Source organism: Lissotriton helveticus, chromosome 7 (assembly GCF_964261635.1).
Source record: "Lissotriton helveticus chromosome 7, aLisHel1.1, whole genome shotgun sequence".
Lineage (NCBI taxonomy): Eukaryota > Metazoa > Chordata > Amphibia > Caudata > Salamandridae > Lissotriton > Lissotriton helveticus.
The window spans coordinates 1767686245-1767714021 of NC_136068.1; the positions used below are offsets into that span (position 1 = coordinate 1767686245).

General features: G+C 47.2%; 1 long non-coding RNA gene across 4 annotated transcripts in view; it reads left to right on the plus strand.

The window, feature by feature from the left end:
* Positions 1-27777, plus strand: part of LOC144770747 (uncharacterized) — a 502054-nt gene that overhangs the window by 357370 nt on the left and 116907 nt on the right. For all 4 annotated transcript variants that reach the window (XR_013599001.1, XR_013599000.1, XR_013598999.1 and 1 more), the window contains one exon: positions 286-396. This is a non-coding gene — a long non-coding RNA (uncharacterized LOC144770747). The remainder of the gene's footprint in view (positions 1-285; positions 397-27777) is intronic.

The window sequence follows — 27777 nt, forward strand, 5'->3', positions numbered from 1 at the left end:
CAAAACTGTTCCTGAGTTCAGTAAAATGATGGTGAATTTCTGAAAAACTGATACAAAGTGCCTCAAAAAACAATTATGAACCAGATAGCAAATTACCTCTCTGTGTGAACAAATTATGTCAGACTAACCTCAAATTAAGATGGAAATGCTTCTAAGTCTCCCCGAAATTAATAGAAAAGATCCCGAAGATCAAGTACTGGGCACACAATTACTTCACATTTCCTTAAAATAAATACAAATCATGTAATTGTGACCTGTCTAAAAGTCTTTTTCTTTCAATTTCAGGGTCAGCACTTGTGCCACAGAGGTCAAGAGATATAAGATCCTGAGCCAACCGAAGTCAAATGATGACTTTTTCCTCCACCACCACCTCTTCAGCAGACGATCATCTAAGAGGTAGGTGTATAGGAGGTTGGACTGAGGTCTTAGACGATAGTTCAGGTGTAACGCTCAATTAATCTAGGGTTTTGCTTCGAGAACTCCTCCTGGTAACCAAACCAGAATAACAAGTCTGCTTTAGGCTGCTCTTCGAGGACTACTGTGTCAGATTTACTTTCCCCAAAAGGGCTTTGGAGAGGGCTCTGTGAAGCTCTTCTATAATGGACAGCCCTGCTGGGAAATTAAGAGATATCAGATCAGGCCAGAGCCTCTGATAGGCAGGTAGATGTTATGCGATGTTGCTCACTGACCGGATTCTATGAAGACTCATTTTAGCCCAACTCATAACCTTTGACAGTGTTGACCTAAAGTTACTTAACAGCACCAGAAATCATTCTGAGGCTCCAGTACATTAACACAGTTTCGTTTTATTCTAGCAATGTATGGATCTTACTTAGTTCAGTTTATCTTCAGGGAAAACTGTTTCAATTCCCCAATGTTCCAAGAAAATCAGAAAGATGTATGTTGAAAACAAGAGGAGCCAGCACACACCTTTGGATCAGACTGTTGTTAATGCGGATCCTTGAGCTTGACCTGTACCAACAGTTTCCATGGCTATAGTATCCTGGTTCAACAACCTACAAACTGCTGGAAGAAGGTGATCTATAGTTAGGCTGTGGGGTTTTAGGTTTAAACCTATAATAACTGATAAAACCCCACTGAAAGAAAAATAGCCCTCACCGGTGAAAACATATAAACACTGAAAAAACACCTGCACAACCACTAACTAAATGCCATTCAAAGAAAGGAAAAAGAAAGTGAAAGAGTCATTTTGTTCATTTCTGAAGGGGTCAATAAAATGTTACTTTGTTATACAAGCTAGCAGTAAGAAAGACTGGCTAACATTATTCTGCTTGAGTTTGTTTTTTAGGGATGTCACTAAAATAATGTTTCTTCTTCCTTTTACTTTTTTCAGTTTTATGGCCTTTGGTCTAAAGATGCGGGGTTTAGTTTCGCGTTTTAGGTTTAGTTTAAATATTTTATAAACTGTAGAGAATCAGGACATATCAAACTCACATTTGATATTTTGGCTGCATTTGATTCTTTCACTGATAGGTAAAATGGCTAATTTCATAAAAATCTTTCCTAATATGTGTCATCACATTTACCCACAGAGAATGGGTAAAAACCCTTAATACATCAGACCATAGTTTCTAGTGGGTCAGTATTGATAGTAGGTGAATTGCCAACACCTCAGGCTTTAAACATTAAATGCAAGGTATAGTGACAAGTATATATATCACCAAGCATCTGGGATAGTGGTGAAAACGTGACACCAGACTTTTGGAAAGCATGGAACGCAGTGTCACTTGTTATGCTCTGCAAAAAAGGTTATTTCCAAGTTCAACAAAGATTGGAGTGATATTGTTTGTATTTGTAGTGATTCAGCTATGTATAAAAGAAATTTGAGTGATGACCTGTCAAAATTGATACCCGAGCTGAAGTGATTCCCTGTAGGACATCCTTGCCACTTGTTAAATGGTATGCTGAAAGCATCTTTACAATCTTCAGAGTTAATGAGGGATGCTATTGACTTTTTAGTTCATTCTGGTGCACTGTTTTCTTATGCCCAGGAACTAAAATGCAAATCTTTATCATTTCCTGCTTTATGTGGCATCAAAGAAAGAGTCATCCCAACGGTGTCCCTTAGCTGACGGTTCTCAGCCCAAGGGGCTATGAATGCTGAGAGGGCCTTTTCACAGACGTTTACATGGGAAGGAAAGCACAAGCGCACATGACCAAAGACTCACTGAAGAAGTATTGTATGGTGTACTGCAATAAGATTAATTTGCAACAATCTCTTTGGACCTCATATACACTATACGTACACTGTCTATATACCATGTTCTTTCAGTGCAGAAATCAAGCAATGATAAAAGCAAAACGTTCCATAAACACCGGAAAAACACTTTTTCTGTTGTTTTTAGTGGCGTGAAAATGTGTAACCACTGATAACAACAGTTTTTTAAGATATTGAAAACAGTGAAAAAAAACACCAGAATTTACCAAAAAGAGAAACTGAAAACAGGACAGCCTATCTATAGTTAAGCCTTTTTTTCCTGGCACGCTATCCATCTGTCAGCTCTATCAGAAAGCCACGAAACAGAGGTATAGCCCCCTGGCAATTTCTGGGCCAGTGGTGGTCTATCGTCCCCAATCTCAAATGAATTCTGCCTTGATTATATGGTAGTATTTTGTATTTCTAATTCAAGCCATGGAGTAGCAGAATGCTATTATTCAAAGACTTTATCAGCAGAGCCAAACGCTGAAATTGGACCATAAGATCTGTTTCTCTCCTTGATTCACATTGTTATTTTTGTCACAAAAGATGAAGCAAGCAAACCGTCTACACAGGAAATGTCCTAATAATCAAATTAGAGAGTCCATCAGGGCCTGCAGACTTGATGGTTTTAACCGCATGCGTGCTAGCGGTTTTCCCGCTGCGCGCTGCGTTTTTTTAAAAACCACGTTACATGACGAGCTCAGCTCGTCATGAGCGTACGAGCATCGTCACTCATATGAGCGCGGAAGGGGTTAAAGACATAAGGCCTTGTTAACAAAGCAATTTACGGTTGCAAATTGGGCTAATCACAGCATCAAAAGGTGATGTATTTTTTCTATGTACTAAACTCCTTTTGCTATTTAGAAAAGCCCTTCTAAAATCTCAAAATGGGTTATGTAACACATTTCAAATTGTAATTAGAAGAAGGAATAAAAGGGGTCTCCTCTCCTAACTGTAAACCTCAGCGGCATGTATCAGTGATTTTTTGTTGTTGCAAATCATTGAGATTTGACCGACTTCTTAAATGAGGTGGTAACTCGTTCGCAAATGGAAGCTGTTTCAAGTATAGCTTACCCTTTTGGAATTGTGTTGAGTTGCCTTTGGGGAGTAGGTAGTGGTCATGGGAACCAATGCATGCTCTGCCCGATGTCTTCCCAAATCTGTAATATTTTTATTTTTAATGTAGTGCCTGTTCCGTTAAGGAACAAGAGCTGCTTTAAACAAGTTTTTCCCATTTCAGAATATGAATGCGGGGTTGATGATCTGATGTCCCTTGCAAGCACCACCCTTATTCTCATAGCCAATCACAGGGGTCTAATATGGTGACTTCTGTAATTAATATTCATTAGACCGGGCTTTCAGTGACCTCCTTCCTTTGGTTGCCCCGCCCTGTACACTTGTGTGTCTCCAGCCACAATTTCTCCTAATATTTCTTCACAAAGTTTTATTGATAATCAAAAGATGATTATACAGTATCCTAGCTTCCTGAACCCATCTCCTTGAGGTCATAGTTCCTTTTGCATTTAGTTCCCACGTTATTTGACGTATTAAGTGCTTGCCATTGTAAGTGTGTTACATTACAACTCCATACATATAAGCTTTCTTTTGGTATTCTGCTGCCCTGTCAATAAATCACATTACAGTGACTTCCCTTGACTTTATCGAAGCAGAATGGGAGCTGTCAGTTAATTACATTAAAAAATAATTTTAAAAAACCTACGTCTGAACTTCTCAAACTTCTGCTTGAATGTTGCAAGCAAACTTCAAAGTGATGCTAGTCTGGAAAAAGATATTATAAAACTTGAGCAGGCAAACGTTTATAAACCCAATCTAGACTTCGTATATGTATGTTGTCCAAAATCTGGTAGCACAAAATCTGGAACAGGATGCAATAGACACCTATAGAATGTTTCTGTTTAATTGAATGAGAACGTTAACAACCCTTTAAGCAATAATAAAATGGCCCCTCATAGTTGTGGTCATAATCTACCCAATCCAGGTACATGCTATTATTTGGGGGTGGGGTAAGGAATAGGGATAGGGTTCTCATTATTATTTATTACAGTTAGGGAAAGGTTTCCTTTTATTAAAAAAGAAAAGTAAAACAAGATTTAATGTAATTTTATTAAATAATATGCAGTCCACAGTGTTAGGGCAAGGATAAGCATTAGGAGTATTGTATGGGTTCCATAAAAAAAATTGCTTAAATTAATAAAAAACTATATTTATGTTTAGTTGGGGTTATGATTAACATCAGGGTTAGTCAAGAATTCCATAATTTATTTTAAATTGATTTTATTAATATATAATGAGTTAAACAAATTTATTGATAAGAGATAGGGTAAGGAATAGGAATATGAACTGGAATTTGATTTAATAAAATTCATTACCATTACAAAGTTATAGGAAATGTTTTTGTCCTTGTCCTTGTTGTTCTATGGTAAGGGGAAATTTTAAAGAATAATGTCAACTTGGAATTCAAATTATCTGTTGAGGATTTAAGAGATTTGAAACCAAAGGTTGTGAAAAATCTTTGCACGTGCCTTTAAAGTTTGGTGAAGTTGACAAACTTTGCAAATTCGCAAAATCAAAATTGACAATTCCTCCAAACATCACTCCAAGTAGCATCCCCCACAAAAAAAAGTTTTAGCTGAAGATTTTTTTTCCCCACAGGAACATTTATGGCAGAGCAATTTTGAAAAAAAAGGTTTCATTGAATTTGCCAAACGCTATTTTATACCTGTGCCTACGTCGTGATACTAGCAAGGTTTAAAAAAAAAAAATCATCAAAAAGTTCATCTTTGTCAATTTTGCAGACAGCTGCTCAGCTGCCCTCCTGTTTTGGGCGAGAGTGGTGTCAAGAATATCAGAAACCTTTGGTCGTAGAAGCATGAACTTTCACTGACTTGGAAGGATATAAAGGGGTTTGTGGCCCCAGAGTTTCTGTTAAAATGTGTGTAGTTGCTAATGTGGGTGCAGTGGGAACCCCAGTTATGGTGCTGCAGTTTATATGAGTGGAAGTATGATGTAATTTTGGGAATTTTAGATAAAATATAACTTTAAAAATACAGGATGATGTGTGTTTCACCAAAATCCCGAAGAGTAGCTTAAACATTTCTTCCTCATCGCCTTTTGGTCACTTCTGTCCAGTTGCCATATTTTAGCTTGAGGCCCAGGAGGGGAGGAAGGAGGTGAGTTGGAACCACATTGTAAGTGCTATGTACTTTGAATTACGATGATAATGATTATGGTGAAATCGAGGACATTGCAAACCATATTTTGAAGACGGTAGAGGTATGAATACGAGGCAGGCGGCAGAGACCTATATCTCTCTTAAAACCAGGCCCCTACTGCCCTTCTTCCAGTTCAGTAGCTTTGTATTGCCTATATCGGCCAAGGTGCGCGCAATGAGCCTTGGGAAACAGACCTTATGGGGAGGGACAGGCGGGGGGACCCCTTCTTAATTCTGGTCAATCCAGACATGGGATTCACAGATTATCACTTGATGCCACTCCCCTTTTGAGTGTATCACCTTATATAAATCAGCACTGATTGACTTCAGCATCCTCTAGCATAAGTGCTAAGAATTGTATTGAATGATTCCTTGCGTTCCTGTCCTCCCTGCCCCGAAAGGGCATCTTTACTGTGCATCTTGGTTCCCTTAAGGCTTTTGGCAGTGCGTATAAAATGCACATTTTGGCCATTTCCTAGCAGGATGCACCATGATGTCATTAATCATTCTTGAAGCGGCTTCTGCATTGGTCATTTGATTGCTGAGCAAATTGGGAGGTCATCAGGTAGGGCCATTACCACTTTCTATGCTGCGTTCCCCACTTAAGTACTTTGTAATGCCGTCTTACATCTGAAACCTGTTGTCTTCTCCCTCTCAGTACATAATGTGATGTCGCCCGGCCCACCAAAGATAAAGGTGTACCCAGAACATAGAATGCCGTTACCATGTATTGCTAGAACGGCCTTCTCATTGACCACTACGCAGCAGGATATATTGTGATATAATCATCCATTGTTATTGCTGCCTTGTTATTGCCACTGCCCTGCAGAACCCATTCTCATATCTTTAACCTTTGTTAAGGTCATGCCATTGGTTGTCCAGTGTAGGTCCTTGAAGGCTGTATCCATGCCAAATTGTCAAAACATTCAGGTAAGATAATTTTGCATAAAGCGACATAAATGGAACTCGCATAGTCTGCAGTTTACTAAACATCTGAGATGTCCTGCACTTCTGAGCGATTTAGATCGTGTTATTAGTTCAGCTGCAAATTTCAGATCTGGACCAGAAAATCATGTTCGACCCATCATGTCACACACTTGTCATGGGCCATTCTGTAAGCACTGTGATTAAGAACCTGCTTATTGCCCCGTTGGTCACTAAACAAGTTCTTTTTTGCTAAAAACGCTCATTCCTGAAATTTAAAAAGCATAAATATTGCAAGATGTACATGCCATCCGTGCTTTAGTTGTCTCCGTTCAAAGATCAGCGCCGAGATGCCCCAGGGTGAGTTGAGCGTTTAATAAAATACTTAACATAACATACCATAACAAGAAAAGCTGAAGGCCTACAACAGAAAGGACCATGTTATTAAACTGAGCTGTTTCTCACTGTTGCATCTGGCATCTGAAAGCAAGATGAATGTACTACTCCAGAACATATGGCACTCCCTTTGGGATGGCCTGGAGCATCGTCTGGAGTCCGATGGTGAGCAGTACCTACTGCAACATTGGACACAGCACACCCCATGGGATATCCTGCATTACCCGCTGGAGTTCAATGTTGAGGAGTACTCAGTGTGACATTGGACACGTCATTCTCTGTGGGCCTTTGTTGTCTTGTAGTAAGCAGTACGTGCCACGACATTACAAATAGCGCTGCTAGTGGGAAGAAGTTCTCACAGCAGCATTTGACAAAGCAATTCCATTGTGTTGTCCTACAGCGCTAACCAGAGTCTTTTGATAAGCAGTACATTCTACTAAATTCCAAATGGCACTTGTTATAAGTTGTCCTGCAGCGCCATTTGGAATCTGGTGGTGAGAATAGACATTGCATTCCCAGCAGGATAACCAACAGCGCAATCAGGAAACTTGTGGTGAGTAGGTCTTACTGCTATATTGGACATTGTACTTCCTGTAGGACCTCATGGAGTGCATCTTGAGTCCTGTGTTGAGCAGTAGATACTGCAACATTGGACTCTGATCTCTCTGTAGGACATCCTACAGCGACATCCTGTGGTCAGCAGTAAGTACTGCAACACTAGACTCGGATCTCTCTGTAGGACATCCTACCGCGACATCCTGTGGTCAGCAGTAAGTACTGCAACATCGGACTCTGAACTCTCTGTAGGACATCCTACAGCAACATCCTGTGGTCAGCAGTAGGTACTGCAGCAGTAGGCGTTGCACTCCATGTGGAGTCTTGTGTGATCAGCATTTAGCACAGCCTTAGACATATTGTTGCCTTTGATTTCCTTCTTCCCACGAAGTCCATAAGAATAAGGCGGTTGAGACCAGAAAATGATCTAAAAGGCTCTTTCCCCAGTGTTTTGTGGGGTTGGTTTGCAAGTGGGAACACAGTGCGGTCATGCCCCTGTAGGATTCACCCCCCTTCTTGGCATCTCTCTCCGCTTCTGGCACTGCCAGTTGCCATAAACCCGTAGATCCGAACTTGCGGTATGATTCACACACAAGCTCGAGTCTGTGGGTCTGTGTCGGCATGGCAACAGCTTCCAGGATGATATCACCTCCGGTACACACCCTCCCTCCTTTCTCATCTCTTCTGGCACCCCTCCCCACGAATGACTGACAGTCTCTATATTTACACTACGGTATACTAGCACTAAGAGTCAGGCATAGAGTGCACCTGCTGTGCTGTCTGTGGAGCTCAGCTAGGCCTGTGAAGGGGAAGATCTGAGGAGCGTGGTTTGTGCAGTCTGAGTGAATGAAGGTCCGCGAGGGCTGTCTGTAAAGGGCTCAAAAAGGGCTGTGTATGGGAGGGCATGAGGAGCATTGTTTTTGCAGTCTCTGAGTGACTGAGTAGCTCTGTCAGGGCTGCCTCATTGGCTCAGCTGTGTACGGGTGGGTCCGTGGAGCAATACAAGGCTGTGAACAGGATAGAACGAGGAGCACCATATGTGCAGTGGTTTAGTGATCAAAGTGCTCCAGCAGAGCGATCTGCAAGAAGCTCAGCTAGAAAGCCTGAGGAGCATTGTTTGTGCAGTCTGCAAGTGACTAAGGAGCTCCATCAGTGTCTCAGTGAGGAGCATAGTAAGGGCTGTGTGGAGCTCTACCTGGCTGTTAGTTGAAGAGAATGAGGAGCGTCATTTGTGAAGCCTGCATGTGACCACTGCACATCATAGGACTCAAGGAACTCAGTTAGGGCTGTGTATGGGAAGGACTGTGGCAGTCCTTGGTTTGTAAAAAAAAAAATAAGTTCCAGGGCTCTGAAACTTGCACCATACATTGCTCCTCCCAGCACTGTAAAACACTACTACTAACCGTATCTGATAAAGCCATCTAGCCGCAGATTTCTTATCTTTGAATTTCCCAGGTGTCAAACTGGATACGTAAAATTTGTCCTTGAGCAATACCCATGCATGCCGGTAGGTAGCATCAGTTAGCTCCATGTGATGTCATCGGCAGCGTCTATGCGTTATGTCCACGTCACCTATATAAGCATCACCTCGCCATGCTGACGTCACTTCTTTTCTTTCCGCGCCAACCAACACAGATCAGTGAGGAGAGCTACCCTCTGTCACTTTTTGACATTTTGTCAACCCCTTTTTTTTGGTGTATAGGTTTTTCCTAATGTTCAAGAAGACTTCTGGGTTCAAACCATGCGGTGCCTGCCACTGCACCATGTCAGTGACAGACCCACACCAGGTTTGTCTGTGGTGCCTGGAGCATGACCACGACTGCCAGCCCATGGCTCCGAAAGCTTTGAGGGAGTGGTCCCTAAAGCTGCTTGCGGCCCTGTGCTTAGCACCACGTTGTTCTCCTCGGAGGTCTCGCTCATGGTACTGGTCGCGAGGAGGGTCCAGGCACCCCTCCATGAGTTCTAAATCTTCATCCTCTTGCCCAAAATCACCAAGTCGGTCAGGTAAGAAGCACAAAAAACATAAGTCTAAGCACCCTTCGGCTTCACCCCATTCATCTGCTGATGCGGTGGAAAAGTGTCTGAGTTTTAGGCCTCGTTCTTCTGAACCTGTGCCTGGGTAGGCTCTACGTTTTCCTTCCTCCCGGGTGGTCAAAGCAACCCCCGCCCACTTCAAAAAGAATTTTATGATGCCATGCTCCTCATATTTGAGCAGCCTGACTCTACCGGCGCACCTATGGGCCTCAGAGGGGGCTCCATCGGGTCCTGCGCACCGGCTCCGGCCCCAGCTCTGATGACCCCTCATGGATCAGGCGATGGATCCGCATCAACGTCGGTCACACATATGCAACCTTCCTCCGTGCTGGCCCGACACTGGGGCTCCTGAAGCCACCGGCACCCACCGGTGGCACCAGTCCCATTCTCATCCCAAATGACCCAGAGTCAGGTCGGCGCCTGCCGATACCGGCGCCGACAGAACCCTTATGTCCTATGTCGGTTTCTCAGCCTTATTCTGAAGGGCTAGGTATGGAGACAAATTGGGAGGTAGTTGCTGGACCCTTTACAAGACCAGCCTTAACGAGACAATGACTGCTACGAGGAACTGGGTGAGGCCAGCGGACTGGATAGCTCTCCAGATCCTGGCCTGCTTTCTCCCCCTACCGTGGCTACAGAGGAGGGAGCATCATAAATTATGGTGTTGTGAAGGGCAGCTGACTTCTGGACCGGCTTCTCTCATTCATGGCAGTCAAGACTGATATCTTGACAGAGGTTCTGTATCCAGGTGTAATGTAAATGTAAATGTATTTGAGCTTATATAGCGCACAGCTACCCGCAGGGGGTGTCCCGGCGCTTGCTTAGGGAACCCTTCCTGGTATTCCCCTGTGAGATAGCAGGGTATCCACAAGGTGAAAGTCAGGCATCCCGCCGCGAGGGGCCGTTGTGGAGATTAAGCAAGCTATTGCCCAGAGTCGCAGAGTGTGAACCCGTGAGTCGAGGAGGCACCGGGGCGAGAATTATCGAGTCCGTGGAATTTTTAGCCCAAGACCCGCCGAGGCGGGGAATTGAACCCTGGTCCAGGACCGATCTCAGCTTCCGGGTCTGCTGCCTCTAACCCCTGAGCCACACTTCTTCACAGAACCCTTGCTGCCCTTCAACAAGGCCTTAACTGATGTACTTCTGGGAACCTGTTCCAAGCCTAGCACAGGGGATCCTGTAAATAGGACAATCACCAAACGCTATCGCCCTGCACCGGGAGAGCCAAATGTCCTTATCAACCACCCTACCCCTGAGAGCTTGGTGGTCCAAGCCTCTATCTCCCACTGCGCATTTCCTTCCACACCTCCGGACAGGGAATCCAAGAGGCTGAACATTTGGGGATTAGAATAGTTTGTTCTGTTGCCAGCCTTGTAATGCAATCGGTGAACACCTTATGCCTATTGGGCCATTACTCTCACTCTCTGTGAGAAACGGTTGTACAAGTGCTTCCACAGGACCCGGAGGAGGCCGGGCCATCCTCTCCCTAGCAGTATTAGATGAGAAAGATGTGGCAAAGTTCGACTGACTCTCTGGGCAGAGCGATTTCATAGACGGTGGCTGTTCGACAAAACGCCTAGTTGAGAACCTTTGTCTTTTCTCATGGATATGCCCTTTTATGGCTCCCGTCTCTTTGGAGACAAGGCAGACATGGCGTAGGAGCGCTTTAAGAACTCACTGGCCATGGCCAAGTTTTGGGCCTCTCAATGGCAACATGTCCCCCTTCTGCCTTTCACCCCTTTCGTGGCTATGGAAGGAGCTTTCAGCTGCGCCAGCCATACCACAGCCACAAGGCTGGGCAAGTTCAACAACTTCTGTGCTGCTGAGGGCATGGCTCGTTCCGACCTCGTGGGTCAGGCAGACAGAGTTCAGGTCAGACCCCCACTACCCATGCAGCCTCCAAACCTTCCTAGTCTGGCCCTTCCAGATCATGGGCAGCCAGTTGGTGGCTGAATCAGCCATCACCTCCACCACTGACAGGACATCACCTCAGACAGGTGGTACTCCAGATAGTCTGAAGGGGCTACTCCCTACCATTTGAGACAACCCATCCCTCCTTGCCTCCAATTTACGACCGGCTGACAGAGGATTACCTGACTTTGCTTCAGGAAGACATCATGACTTTCTTGGCCAAAGGAGCCACATGGCTGGTTCCGGCACCAGAAGTAGGGTGTGTTTGTTATTCCCGCAAATTTCTGGTCCCCAAAAAGCACAAGGGCCTTCACTCTTTCCTAGATCTTCAAACCCTTAACTTCTTTCTCAAAAAGAAAAAGTTCAAGATGCTCATTGGGGCTGGGATCTTGTCTGCCCTAGACCCAGGAGACTGGATGGGAGCGCTGGACTTGCAGGATGCCTATTTTCACATTTACATCTGGCCTCCTCATCGACGCTACCTGTGGTTTACGGTAGGCCACAGAAGAGGACTATCATGCAATGGGTCATCCATTTCATCAAAATGGTCTACCCTCTGGCCAAAAAACAGCCTCCTGAAGGCTTACGGGTTTAATCCACCAGAGCTAAAGCTGCTACCACGGCATTGCAACATGGAGTTCCAGTCCTCAAAAGTTGTTAGGCTGGAACGTGGGCGTCCCTGCACACATTTACCAAGCACTGATGCCTTGACAGTCGAGTCCGCAGGGACGGCCTCTTTGGCCGCTCTGCATGCAGGATTTCCTGGTCTAAACTTGTCTGCAGTGGGTATCTATTCAAAGGTATGGAATCTATGGCTAGATGTCTTTATCAGATGGACAAGTTATTTAAGTAACGCCTTATCTGGTAGAGACGAGATATCGCTGCAGATTCCTTACCGACCGACCCATCCTCCCTGCACTTCGGACAGATTTCTAAGGTCAGGCCTGATCCCTTTCAGGGCCCTAGTTCAGAAACAAGCCAATGTCAGGGCACTTCATGGCTCCGCGCTTCTGGTGTGGTAAGTCTTCAAAAGTAACTGACGTCAGTGTACTGAGGTGGTGCCTATATAGGTGACGCCACAGCGGCACAGATTTCATCGACATCACGTGGAGCCGACCTATGCCACCTATCTGCGCGCATGTTTATTGCTTGAAGAAAAATCTTCCGTTCCAGTCTGATGCCTAGGGAATTCAAAGATAAGGAATCTGCGTGTAGATCATGTCTGTACCAGATAAGGCATTACCAAAGGTAAGTAACTTGTCCAACACTCCTACAAGTGTGACAGTGCAGGCTATTGAAAGCACCCAAGGCTACAGTAATGGGCTGGGTGACATGTGTTAGTCATCTTTATTGTATATAGATTTATGAAGAAATGCTGTGCTCATCACAAAATTAGTCAAACGGCACCACTGTGTGGCAAACTGTCATAAATGCCAGTGTTGACAATAAGTACAGGTACCGAGCACTGGAAAACCATTGGCTTAAATTAAGCACTGACCTGAGTTGCTCTATCAAAGCCGTCTGTGAGATACTGAGGAGCCCTAATGGGGCTGCCTGTGAGGAGCTTAACTAGAGCTGTGCATAGGAGGGTCTGAGGAGTTCTACCAGGATGAGAACATGAGAGAGTGAAGATCCTAGTGCAGGCTATGAGAGACTAAGCATCTCTATCATGGCTGTCTTCGGTAGAGCAAATAACTCCACGCTCTGTGGGAGACAGTGAGGAGCTGAGACTATAGCGCTCCACCAGGGCAGTGCATGGGAGACACCGAGGAGCACAAGCAGTGCTGTCAGTGAGAGGCTTGGTAGGTCTGTCATGCTGTCTGTGAGAGACCAAGGAGCTCGGTCATGGTGGCTGGCTGTGAAAGGCTAAGGATGCTTGAAGAACCTGTCTGTGAAAAACTAAAGAGCGTTGTCCTTGACATCTGTGAGAGACTGGAGAGCTCTCTTAGGACGTTGCAAAAGGCTCAGGAGCTTTGGCACTGCTGTCTGTGAGAGAGCAAGACTCTATCGGCTGTATGTGTGGGAGACTGACGAGCTCTGGCAGTGCTGTTTGGGAGGGACTGGGAGAGCTATCAGGCTAGTCAGTGAGTAACTGTAGAGCTCTGGCAGTGTATGGGAGAGACTAAGGAGCTCTGTCTGGACTGTGTATGGGAGAGACTGAGGAGCTCTGTCAGGAGTGTGTAAGGGAGAGCCTGAAGGGCTCTGTCAGGAGTGTGTAAGGGAGAGACTGAAGGGCTCTGTCAGGACTGTGTATGGGAGAGACTGAGGAGCTCTGTCAGGACTATGTATGGGAGAGACTGAGGAGCTCTGTCAGGACTATGTATGGGAGAGACTGAGGAGCTCCATCAGGAAGGTGTATGGGAGAGACTGGGGAGCTCCGTCAGGAGTGTGTAAGGGAGAGACTGGGGAGCTCTGTCTGGACTGTGTATGGGAGAGCCTGAAGTGCTCTGTCAGGAGTGTGTAAGGGAGAGACTGAAGGGCTCTGTCAGGACTGTGTATGGGAGAGACTGAGGAGCTCTGTCAGGACTGTGTATGGGAGAGACTGAGGAGCTCTGTCAGGACTATGCATGGGAGAGACTGAGGAGCTCCATCAGAAAAGTGTATGGGAGAGACTGGGAAGCTCTGTCAGGAGTGTGTAAGGGAGAGACTGGGGAGCTCTGTCTGGACTGTGTATGGGAGAGCCTGAAGGGCTCTGTCAGGAGTGTGTAAGGGAGAGACTGAAGGGCTCTGTCAGGACTGTGTATGGGAGAGACTGAGGAGCTCTGTCAGGACTGTGTATGGGAGAGACTGAGGAGCTCTGTCAGGACTATGCATGGGAGAGACTGAGGAGGAGCTCCATCAGGAAGGTGTATGGGAGAGACTGGGGAGCTCTGTCAGGAGTGTGTAAGGGAGAGACTGGGGAGCTCTGTCTGGACTGTGTATGGGAGAGCCTGAAGGGCTCTGTCAGGAGTGTGTAAGGGAGAGACTGAAGGGCTCTGTCAGGACTGTGTATGGGAGAGACTGAGGAGCTCTGTCAGGACTGTGTATGGGAGAGACTGAGGAGCTCTGTCAGGACTATGCATGGGAGAGACTGAGGAGCTCCATCAGAAAGGTGTATGGGAGAGACTGGGAAGCTCTGTCAGGAGTGTGTAAGGGAGGGACTGAAGGGCTCTGTCAGGTGTGTGTAAGGGAGAGCCTGAAGGGCTCTGTCAGGAGTGTGTAAGGGAGAGACTGAAGGGCTCTGTCAGGAGTGTGTATGGGAGAGACGTAGGAGCCCTGTCAGGACTGTATACAGGAGAGACTGGGGAGCTCTGTCAGGACTGTGTGTGGGAGAGACTGGGGAGCCCTGTCAGGACTGTGTATGGGAGAGACTGAGGAGCTCTGTCAGGACTGTGTATGGGAGAGACTGAGGAGCTCTGTCAGGACTATGTATGGGAGAGACTGAGGAGCTCCATCAGAAAGGTGTATGGGAGAGACTGGGGAGCTCTGTCAGGAGTGTGTAAGGGAGGGACTGAAGGGCTCTGTCAGGAGTGTGTAAGGAAGAGACTGGGGAGCCCTGCCAGGACTGTGTATGGGAGAGACTGGGGAGCTCTGTCAGGACTGTGTGTGGGAGAGACTGGGAAGCCCTGTCAGGACTGTGTATGGGAGAGACTGAGGAGCTCTGTCTGGACTGTGTATGGGAGAGGCTGAGGAGCTCTGTCAGGACTGTGTATGGGAGAGACTGAGGAGCTCTGTCAGGACTGTGTATGGGAGAGACTGAGGAAGTCTGTCAGGACTATGTATGGGAGAGACTGAGGAGCTCTGTCAGGAGTGTGTAAGGGAGAGCCTGAAGGGCTCTGTCAGGAGTGTATAAGGGAGAGACTGAAGGGCTCTGTCAGGAGTGTGTATGGGAGAGACGTAGGAGCCCTGTCAGGACTGTATACAGGAGAGACTGGGGAGCTCTGTCAGGACTGTGTGTGGGAGAGACGTAGGAGCTCTGTCAGGACTGTGTATGGGAGAGACTGAGGAGCTCTGTCAGGACTGTGTATGGGAGAGACTGGGGAGCCCTGTCAGGACTGTGTAATGGAGAGACCGGTCAGGACTGTGTAATGGAGAGACTGAAGGGCTCTGTCAGGAGTGTGTATGGGAGAGACGTAGGAGCCCTGTCAGTACTGTATACAGGAGAGACTGGGGAGCTCTGTCAGGAGTGTGAATGGGAGAGACAGAGGAGCCCTGCCGGTGCTGTTAGAGAGAGAGCGGAGAGCTCTTACGTTGCTTGAGAGGTCGAGGAGCTGTTTCTGTACGTTGTGTGTGACTGACTGTATAGAAGCATCTGTGCTGCTGCCTCGAGATGGAGGCCCCCTTCTTTGGACAGACAAAAGACAAGGCCTCTTTTTGCTAGTTTATAAGTAGAGATGACTCCCGCCCGATCTGAAATTGGTATGTTATGCGCGGGCTCCCTCCAGTGGTCCTTTACGGATCTGTTAGTCCTTTGGAGCTGTGAAGCTAGTGCGCTCAGGCAATAGTCGCTTGGTCTTACAAACCCTGGAGGAGGGGCGCTGCCCTACAGTGGTAAAAAACACGGTTTCATGTAAAGCTGGTGACTTTGAAAGGCTGACAGGCGTGCCAGGCCCGATGAGCTCTGCCCTACGTATACTGCCCTTTTCGAGGCACCAGCCGACAAGGAAACCCTATTCTCATTTCTCAACAGGACAGACTGCCTATCCTATCAAGTTGGAAAGTATTAACCTGAACTTCTTGCATATTTGTTACAAATACAATTTGGGTGGTCACGGATTTGTTATTTAGGTTGGGAGCCATTTATTAAGTCTTATCGGGTTTAAGATGCAACACAAGGCAAGCATTGAGGAATCTAATGGTTGTGGGTCTGCATAGTGCATGCACACAGAATTACAGCATACAGCCACATACATAGAGCGCACTCGAACAGAGTCATCTCCTGGTGTGCACATCTGGATAGACCAGTAGCCATACAGAGGGGCCTCCATCCAAGAACTCCTGCACCCAGACATTCAGGCCCATTAGCTCTGCGTGTTTTGCAAGAATCTCCTCTGTTGTGAGATGAAAGCCTTTAGTCTTCATGCACATGTGATCCCTGCCCTCTGGCGTGATCTCTTGGAGGCGGCAATGCACTGTCTTTTTAATATTTACAATATTTGGTATAATCACAGACATGCGTCTTTGCAGTTCAGCTGTTCAGCTCTCTGGCATGTACACGTGTAGCTCCACAGTTCAATCTGTAGTATACCTGAACAGTTTCTGCAAACACTCACTTTAACAGGTTTCAGTTCCCTATAAGATTAGAAGAAAAGACACATCTCAAGATTCTGATGATGTCAACTGGGTGTTTTATGTTTGCTGCCTCTCTGACAGTCTGATTGGCGTTCTTCATTCTTCTCAAGAGAACCGAGTGTTCCGCACAAGAAGTCAGGTGGCAGGAGTGAGTCCACGGCCCACTGTCAATTCAGTGTACTGTGATACAACCCTCTCAGAGAACACCTTTACTGTACTGCGATAGAACCCTCTCACAGAACACCTTTACTGTACTGCAATAGAACCCTCTCACAGAACTCCCTTACTGGTCTGCGATAGAACCCTCTCGCTGAACACCCTTACTAGACAGTGATAGAACCCTCTCAGAGAACACCCTACTGTACTACGATAGAACCCTCTCGCTGAACACCCTTCCTAGACTGCGATAGAACCCTCTCACAGAACACCCTCAGTGGTCTGCGATAGAACCCTCTCACTGAACACCCTTACTAGACAGCGATAGAACCCTCTCAGAGTGCACCCTACTGTACTGCGATAGAACCCTCTCACAGAACACCCTTACTGGTCTGCGATAGAACCCTCTCGCTGAACACCCTCACTGGTCTGCGATAGAACCCTCTCACTGAACACCCTTACTAGACAGCGATAGAACCCTCTCAGAGTACACCCTACTGTACTGCGATAGAACCCTCTCGCTGAACACCCTTACTAGACTGCGATAGAACCCTCTCACAGAACTCCCTTACTGGTCTGCGATAGAACCCTCTCGCTGAACACCCTTACTAGACAGTGATAGAACCCTCTCAGAGAACACCCTACTGTACTACGATAGAACCCTCTCGCTGAACACCCTTCCTAGACTGCGATAGAACCCTCTCACAGAACACCCTCACTGGTCTGCGATAGAACCCTCTCACTGAACACCCTTACTAGACAGCGATAGAACCCTCTCAGAGTACACCCTACTGTACTGCGATAGAACCCTCTCGCTGAACACCCTTACTAGACTGCGATAGAACCCTCTCACAGAACACCCTCACTGGTCTGCGATAGAACCCTCTCACTGAACACCCTTACTAGACAGCGATAGAACCCTCTCAGAGTACACCCTACTGTACTGCGATAGAACCCTCTCGCTGAACACCCTTACTAGACTGCGATAGAACCCTCTCACAGAACACCCTCACTGGTCTGCGATAGAACCCTCTCACTGAACACCCTTACTAGACAGCGATAGAACCCTCTCAGAGTGTACCCTACTGTACTGCGATAGAACCCTCTCACAGAACACCCTTACTGGTCTGCGATAGAACCCTCTCGCTGAACACCCTCACTGGTCTGCGATAGAACCCTCTCACTGAACACCCTTACTAGACAGCGATAGAACCCTCTCAGAGTACACCCTACTGTACTGCGATAGAACCCTCTCGCTGAACACCCTTACTAGACTGCGATAGAACCCTCTCACAGAACACCCTCACTGGTCTGCGATAGAACCCTCTCACTGAACACCGTTACTAGACAGCGATAGAACCCTCTCAGAGTGCACCCTACTGTACTGCGATAAAACCCTCTCACAGAACACCCTACTGTACTGCGATAGAACCCTCTCACAGAATACCCTACTGTACTGCGATAGAACCCTCTCACAGAACACCCTCACTGGTCTGCGATAGAACCCTCTCGCTGAACACCCTTACTAGACAGCGATAGAACCCTCTCACAGAACACCCTACTGTACTGCGATAGAACCCTCTCACAGAACACCCTACTGTACTGCAACAGAACTCTCTCACAGAACACCCTTACTGTACTGCGATAGAACCCTCTCAAAGAACACCCTTACTGTACTGCGATAGAACCCTCTCGCTGAACACCCTTACTAGACTGCGATAGAACCCTCTCACAGAACACCCTCACTGGTCTGCGATAGAACCCTCTCACTGAACACCGTTACTAGACAGCGATAGAACCCTCTCAGAGTGCACCCTACTGTACTGCGATAAAACCCTCTCACAGAACACCCTACTGTACTGCGATAGAACCCTCTCACAGAACACCCTACTGTACTGTGATAGAACCCTCTCACAGAACACCCTACTGTACTGTGATAGAACCCTCTCACAGAACACCCTTACTGTACTGCGATAAACCCCTATTGCTGAAGACTCCTACTGTACTTTGATAGAACCCTCTCACAGAACACCCTACTGTACTGCGATAGAACCCTCTCACAGAACACCCTTACTGTACTGTGATAGAACCCTCTCACAGAACACCGTATTGTAGTGCGATAGAACCCTCTCACAGAACACCCTTACTAGACAGCGATAGAACCCTCTCGCTGAACACCCTTACTGTACTGTTATAGAACCCTCTCACAGAACACCCTACTGTACTGCGATAGAACCCTCTCACAGAACACCCTTACTGTACTGTGATAGAACCCTCTCACAGAACACCCTACTGTACGGCGATAGAACCCTCTCACAGAACACCCTTACTGTACTGTGATAGAACCCTCTCACAGAACACCCTCACTGGTCTGCGATAGAACCCTCTCACTGAACACCCTCACTGGTCTGCGATAGAACCCTCTCGCTGAAGACTCCTATTGTACTGTGATAGAACCCTCTCACAGAACACCCTCACTGTACTGTGATAGAACCCTCTCACAGAACACCCTTACTGTACTGCGATAGAACCCTCTCACAGAACACCCTTACTGCACTGCGATAGAACCCTCTCACAGAACACCCTACTGTACTGCGATAGAACCCTCTAACAGAACACCCTACTGTACTGTGATAGAACCCCCTTAGAACACCTTACTGTACTGTGATAGAATCTTCTCAGAACACCTTACTGTACTGTGATAGAACCCTCTCCCTGAACACCCGTACTGGACTGTGATAGAACCCTCCCACAGAACACCCGTACTGGACTGTGATAGAACCCTCTCGCCGAAGACGCTTACTGTACTGCGATAGCACCCTATCACAGAACACCCTACACTACTGCGATAGAACGCTCTCGCCGAAGACTCCTACTGTACTGTGATAGAACCCTCTCACAGAACACCCTACTGTACTGTAATAGAACCCTTTCCTGAAGCTCTATTATGTGGACAGTATGAAGACTCGTACTGTACTGTGATAGAACCCTCTCACAGAACACCCTTACTGTAATGTGATAGAACCCCCTCAAAACACCATACTGCACTGTGATAGAACCCTCTCAGAACTCCATACTGCACTGTGATAGAACCCGTAGTGGACTGTGATAGAACCCTCTCGCTGATCACCCGTACTGGACTGTGATAGAACCCTCTCGCTGATCACCCATACTGGACTGTGATAGAACCCTCTCGCTGAACACCCTTACTGGACTGTGATAGAACCCTCTCGCTGAACACCCTTACTGCTCTGTGATAGAACCCTCTCACAGAACACTCTACTGCACTGCGATAGAACCCTCTAACAGAACACCCTTCTGTACTGCGATAGAGGCCTCTCACAGAACACTCTACTGTACTGTGATAGAACCCTTACTGGTCTGTGATAGAACTCTCTCACAGAACACCCTTACTGTACTGTGATAGAACCCTCTCGCTGAAGACCCTTACTGTACTGTGATAGAACCCTCTCACAGAACACCATTACTGTACTGTGATAGAACCCTCTCGCAGAACACCCTTACTGGACTGTGATAGAGCCCTCTCACAAGAACACCCTTACTGGACTGCGATAGAACCCTCTCGCTGAACACCCTTACTAGAGTGCGATAGAACCCTCTCTGAACACCCTACTGTACTGCGATAGAACCCTCTCGCAGAACACCCTTACTGGACTGTGATAGAGCCCTCTCACAGAACACCCTTACTGGACTGTGATCCAACCCTCTCGCAGAACTCCCTTACTGGACTGTGATCGAACACTCTCGCTGAACACCCTTACTGGACTGTGATAGAGCTCTCTCGCAGAACACCCTTACTGGACTGTGATAGAACCCTCTCGCTGAACACCCTTACTGGACTGTGAGAGAGCCCTCTCGCAGAACACCCTTACTGGACTGTGATAGAACCCACCCGCTGAACACCCTTACTGGACTGTGATAGAGCCCTCTCGCAGAACACCCTTACTGGACTGTGATAGAACCCACCCGCTGAACACCCTTACTGGACTGTGATAGAACCCACCCGCTGAACACCCTTACTGGACTGTGATAGAGCCCTCTCGCAGAACTCCCTTACTGGACTGTGATCGAACACTCTCGCTGAACACCCTTACTGGACTGTGATAAACCCTCTCGCTGAAGATTCCTACTGTACTGTGATAGAACAGTCTCACAGAACACCCTACTGTACCTCGATAGAACCCTCTCACAGAACACCCTTATTGTACTGCGATAGAACCCTCTTAGAGAACACCCTTACTGTACTGTGATAAAGGCCTCACAGAACACCCTACTGTACTGTAGAGAGTTCAAAATACTTGGGGCAATTCCAGAGAAAGACCTCTTATGGGTTTTCTTTTTGTGACATTTTTGGGGTTTCAGCAGTAGGGAGCATGCACTATGAGAAGCTCTATTCCTTCCGGATAGAACCAGTTTATGAGCCAGGTAGCGAGGAGTGTTGTGGTTTTTTGGCTTTGTAAGTCATACATGCTATTTTTAGGTGGATCCTAGATTCATAAGGTAGCCAGTTCAAAGAGTAGAGGGCTGGGGTGATATGTAAGCAACATAACATACTTTTTCAGATATATATAGAGTATCAGTTTGGAGGAGGCAAAAGTACTTCGAAAACAATATAGAACTTCTAAAATAACAGGAACCATATTGATTCAGAGGCATATATTCTCTCTCAACTGAGATCACGAGTGGAAGTAGCCAGAAGGCGACCTCTAGCCACAGTCGAAGAACCTTAAAGCATTCTATAAATAGCCGCGGTCAGAGGGGAGCAGGCAGAAGTCTTGCAGTGTGTAGGGTGCATAGTCACAGTTGGTCTTCGTAGCAACACTTCGTTTGGACAGTATTTTACCGTGGTGTTGTGCGTTGGCACAGAGTTCATGAGGTGGCCAGTATGATACCACTAACAATCTCTGATCTTTGGCATACGAACTAAAACTGGGCTCTCTAAAGTCAACTGGATTGTTTACCAGGCAAGCCTAGTTTGGCGTTCACTGCAGAAAACTATCAATATCGAGAAAACTAAATTAATATAAAACAGTTATTATTTATGCTTAAAAGACCAGGTGGTGTTAATGAAAAACGCTTTTAATGTTAGCCCAGTCTTTCACAAACCATTACTAAAATCTTGAAAGATTTTGTTTGTGAAAACGTTTATATATTTTCTCCGAGTTGAAATCTCTGTAGCGTCGCTCAGTGAGCTGCTCTTCCGAGGTCAAATGGTGTCTGTAACATTTCAAAATGTCTGCATCTTGGGATCTCTCATTAAAATAAATCTTTAAGGAGATCCTCGTAGGGAAGGATTGTTAACTTTTTACAATTGTGTAACTTTTTTCCTCACTCAAAATCTATTTCAAGTAGTATCAAACGTAAGTTGGTATATTTTTGGGCGAGTTTTTCAAATAAAACAATAATTTTCATGATGGTTTCATGCAGTTTGTTACTGTTTTATATAATAGAAAATAAAATATTGTGTATTAATTAGAGAAACATCATTTAATTATGAAAACCCTGCGTTATCCTCTAATAATATCAGCAGTATTCACAACCACAATAACAATATCTTATGATTGTCATCTTTTTTGAAAATGTGTGAGACCACAGGCCAAAGCCATGCAGTGTACGAATAATAAAGTATTGTTCTTTTATGAAAATGAATATTGCACATGTGGAAATCATGCAGGGCTGGACTTCGAAATTAAACAGCCCTGACAAAAAATGTTAAATTAATTGTTGCTCAGTAAGATTTTCCCTGGGATAATTTTGGAATATTAAAACCAAAAGGGAAGGTTAACTGCTCAATATCTCAGTGCTACATGCTAGTTTTACTGGCTGTTCAGAAAGGAATTTAATTAAATATTCCAGTACACAATAGGTTTAGCACAGTACCTCATAGTACTATTTCTACACAGCTTTTAATGATGCATGCACTGGTGCAGAAATAGTGTGCCTAACGAGAAAAATAACTTGTTAGTACCATTATGAGAGGCTTTCTTCTCATGCATCCATCCAGCAGTCTTTGAAATGGGCCTACGAATGTTATGTGCGCTGCCAGGGTTGTGTAACGTACACCACAAATCCTGGATGAGAAACGGCCTCCTGGGCCCCAGCCTCCCGGGGCTTTGCCCACTTGCCCGCCTGGCCAGTCCGGCTATGAAATCATGTTCTGTAGTAGGGGATCTCTGTGTATAGTCATAATCTAGTGAATAGTCCCGCCCATGTGCGTGGACCCCCGAGCAATCAAAAATAATCTCTTTAAGTGTCGAAAAATGCAGAACTGCACAGACACTTAGGAGAGAATTTAAAGACCGATAATGCAGCCTATATCCACAGGCTACACTGTCCAGTACTTCAACTAGAAATTCCACCAAAAATCCACAAACAGCAAAGCCTGTCCAGATTTCCCTTGCTTTAACAGCAAAACCCCTCTGGAATGATAGAGAGGAAGACCTGGACAGACAAGCCCCATAGGCTGCCATTATGTGGCTCAAAACAGGATACTGTGCCTTTAAGAGAACTTTCCAGAACTTCACAGTATCCCAGAATGCACTGCAGGTCCCTTTTACTTTCAGTTCTTTTTTCCGGCTCCTGCAAGCAGGACCCTGGAGCATTGAGCTCTCCCTTTTCAAGGGTTTATTGGTGATTTTTTTCACTTTTTTTCAAGTTATTTGAGTACTTTTCTGAAGTACTTTGGTGGTTTTTCTTCCTGTTTATCTTTTGGTGCACTCTTTGATTGTCGAAATGCCTGCATTATTCGACAAATGCCTTGAGTGCTCCAGGAAGAAGGCCAAGTCGGGCCAAACGAGGTGTGTATCATCTGCCTTACCTCTTCTCATGTCCCAGAGGAGTGTGACATTTGTCAGGGCTTTTCTGGCAGGACCCTGAGGGATAGAATGAAGATCAGACTTCAGGGCCTGGAGGACAGAAGGCTGAAGGCACAAGGTGGGTCTGGAGGGGCTTCCTCTGCCCATGCTGAGGCCTCTGGGGGACTCCCCAGGGGCAGGAAGACCAGCAAGCGTCACCATTCTCCGTCTATGTCGATTGCACCGACTACGGCGTCGAGAGGGATGACTACAGTCTGTTCCCCGTCTCCCCGGGGCTCCGGGTCGAAGCGGCGTCGACGTAGAAGGAACTGAACAGACCGCCGTCGAAGTCTCCGTTGACGATTTCCTCGTCGGCGTCGTCGAGGACTCGACGTCGAGAGAGGGACCGGCGTCGGCGCTCGCCGTCACGGTGACACCGCTGTTCACCGTCGAAGAGGAGTAGGTGGTCGTCGAGGGGCTCCTCGACGTCGAGAACAAGATCGAGGCATGGGAGATCGCCGTCGAGGCGAAAGAGGTCGCCGTCGAGGCGAAAGAGGTCGCCGTCGAGGCGTTGAAGAACTGGGTTTTAGAACCCAGCGGCGCATGGGGCACGCCCAAAGTCTTCGGGTTCACCTGTCTTAGAATACAGAGACACGGGACTCTTCGTGGTGGCGTCAAAGATCAAATTTATTGGCTGCAGCCAGTAACAGAAGTCCTAGAAATCATCACGGTATGAGTTCTGAGGAGACTGCTCAATTTTACACAGCAAGTCATCCCTTTTTATGCCAAACATTATGCTTCAGGCAAACATTCCTTGTTTACAGTTTAACCAATCACATGTTTCCACAACAAAAGTATTGTATGACGGTAATACCCACTTTTCAGTTGCCCAGCCCATGATCAATCATCGGTCAAACCCAACATTCTTCTTTAGACAGGTCGGACAAACCCATAATAAAAAAGGCCACAACCCAATCATAAATAGACCATAAAGAAAGGAGCAGAAACAGGTGAGAGTAGGATAAGGCATATTTGTGTGCAATAAAACTTTACGATGTCCTGTGCTCTGATCCTTAATCTTGATCGGCTAAAGGGCAGGAATTGGTTTAACAAGGTCAGCTTCAGGCAACAGGGTCAGTTCACTCAGGTCAAACAGGAGTCAGCACGAACTGGAGCTAAGGTGTACATGTACTTAAAAGACTTGTTCAGCCACAGTCATCGGCCTATGTGAGGGCAACCACAAAATGGCTGCCATACACAAAATGGAACCCAAGGGTTCAGAACGAAATCCCTAAATACGTAGTGAATCCATCAGTCTAACATGACGAAAACACTCATACTTGCCGCCCTAACTAGTTACGGTTCGCTAATATCAAATTCATAACGAAACCATGACCTTTATGGAACGGGTTCAGAGTATACGGAACCTCAGCCCCTCCTTTTGCCCTTACATAGGCAATAACCTAAACTCACGTCAATCTGAAACCAGGTCTATATTCATCAGATCATCAAGATGTTGCTGGAGCATAATCCTATTACTTAGTACCTCTCTTGGGACAGGTCTCCTTGCACACGTAGTAGCACTGAGGCCACATATAGCAGGAGCGCACTGCACACAAAGACAGAACAGGAAAAGAATTGCTAAAGCCATCCCAATGATCATCAGAATCTTCTAACCCCAGGTCGATAACAGTTCCCAAAACCATCCAATCAAGGACCAATCTCCTTTATCCACATTTATAGACTCAGAGATCTTATGTAACTTAGAAATGGCCTGGTATACTGTAGGAGCATTGTCTGGTATGAAAACGCAGCAACTCGATTGGATCACTTTACATACCCCACCTCGATCTGCAAGTATGACGTCTAAAACCATTCGATTCTGTAAAGTCATAAGGCGATCCGCTTGAAGCTCAGCTAGCAGATTACTAAGGGCACCAGCAGTTTCATTTATGGTGGATTCAACCACTCTCGTTAATTGCCGTAAGTTTCTACTGTTCGCCATAGGTCCCCAAAACGGTAGGAAACCCTTGAAAAAGTCTCCCACTTCTTGTCCAGTGGTATCTTCCTTACTGAAGACACCCCTAACGACTCTGGAGGCATTCAACGTCGAAGAAGGGGCGCTCACCGTCATGGAGAAGAAGCTCGACGTCGAGGGGCCGACGCTCGCCGTCGGGTCGCCGTCCTTCGACGCCAAGGAGGCGCAGAAGGAGTTCTGGCGCCAGGAGTCAGTCTGACAGACGTCCCGTGCCATTGGGGGACGCTCCAAAGTCCCAGCCTAGTAAGGAGGGAGAGTCACCGGGCTCGGTGTACTCTGTTGTGTATACCCCTGCTAGGCCGAAGACAGTTACTCCTCCTCCTCCTCCATTGCCAAGAGGACTTCCTCCGCGGAATCCCACCCCGCCTCCACTTCCTCCACTTCCTCCTCCTCCTCCTCCTCAACCACAGCCTCAACCTCAACCTCAGCTGGCGGCTGACAAGCCTCCTCCGATTCCTCCGAGGACAGGTTCGTTGCCATGATTTCCGACTCCTCCTAAGGGGACCCCTCGGCCGAGGGCCCCAGCCAAGCCTAAGTCACCCGCCCCGGTCGAACCGGCGGGGCGACCGAAGCAAAGGAGGTCGCGATCCCGCTCCGGACGGAAGGGGAGATCGCGCAGTCATCGCAGATCCTCCATGAGGTCAAGACGGCGCCACAGGAGGCGCGAATCACGGTCCTATACGGACTCTTCCAGGACCAGATCCTACTCCCCGACCTTGTCGGACTCCCCGGGGACGAGAGTGTCTCCTGTGGACGATATCAGTATGTTCCAAGATGTTCTCCTGAGGGGTGCAGTAAAATTGGGAATCACGGTGATGGCTCCAACACCTACAACGTCTGTGATATTCGAGACGCTGCATAAGAAGCATTTATCTCGCCCTTTACTACCGCTCGTACCAGGATTTGTAGAACCTGCGCAGGAGCTGTTCCTCACGCCTGCAGTGACGAAAGCCGCCCCTCCCAGCTTCTGAAGAAGTACAGGGCCCCTGATTCTGATCCGGCCTTTCTACGGATAGACCAGATTCCAGACTCCGTTATGGTGACGGCAGCTAGGAAACAACACTCTACCTCTCCGTCTTCTACCGTGCCTCCGGATAAGGAGAGACGATGGATCGACTCAGCTGGCAGGAAGGCCTGTGGGACGGCATCTACGGCCATGAAGGCCTCTAGCGATGCGGCTCTGCTGGGGCGTTATGATCGTGCCCTGTGGGAATCTCTCCAGCAGTTCACGGAACTCCTGCCACGAGATAGGAGGGAGGATTTCCTGGAGATCCAGAAGGAAGGGATGCTGGTTTCGAACCAGGTCATCAGCGCGGCGGCTGATGTCTCTCTTTTGGCGGCCCATGTGTATTGTCATGGGATCAACCGGCGGCGCCATGCTTGGCTCAGGCTCACATCACTCAAGCCGGAGGCCCAGCAGAGAATGGCCAATCTGCCCTTCTCAGGGGAAACCCTGTTCGGCAAACATGCGGATGATGAGATGGCCCGCATGATGGCGGAGGCCGAGACTCTGACGGCTGTGGGCTTGGAGAAGCCCAAAGAAAAGAAAGCCTACCGCCCGTTCCAGAGATGGTTCGGGGCACAGGGCAGAGGTCGAGGACAGGCTTTGGGACAGCAGCAGCAGCAACAACAGCAGCAGTTCCGGAGGCCCTTCCAGAAGCGCCAGAAGAGTAGAGGAGGTCAGCAGTCCTCTACCATGAACAGGGGCGCGGCCGGGTCTCGACCCTGAGCGGTTACTTCCCCTACATCCGTTACCCGCTCTGGTGGGGGGAAGCGTTCAATTTTTTCTGGCAGAGTGGAGAAAAATTACTCAGGACAAGCGGGTGCTGAATATTGTTTGCAATGGATACAGTCTTCGATTCACCAGCCCGCCTCCATCGATTCCACCGGTCAGCTCGCAGTTACAACTGCGCGAGCTCCAGGCGGAGGCCAATATCCTGTTAAGGAAAAGGGCGATAGAAGACGTACCTCTGTCTCAAAGAGGAAGAGGTCTGTACTCCTGGTTCTTTCTGGTCTGCAAGAAGGACAAGAACTAGTTCAGGCCCATTCTGGACTTGCGACAAGCAAACAAGTGGATTCGCAGAGAGAAGTTTTGCATGCTGTCGTTGCATTAGATTTATCCTCCGCTGCAACAGGGAGACTGGCTGTGTGCCAAAGACCTACAGGATGCGTACTTCCATGTGCCCATTGCACACAAACACAGGAATTTCCTGCGATTCCAAGT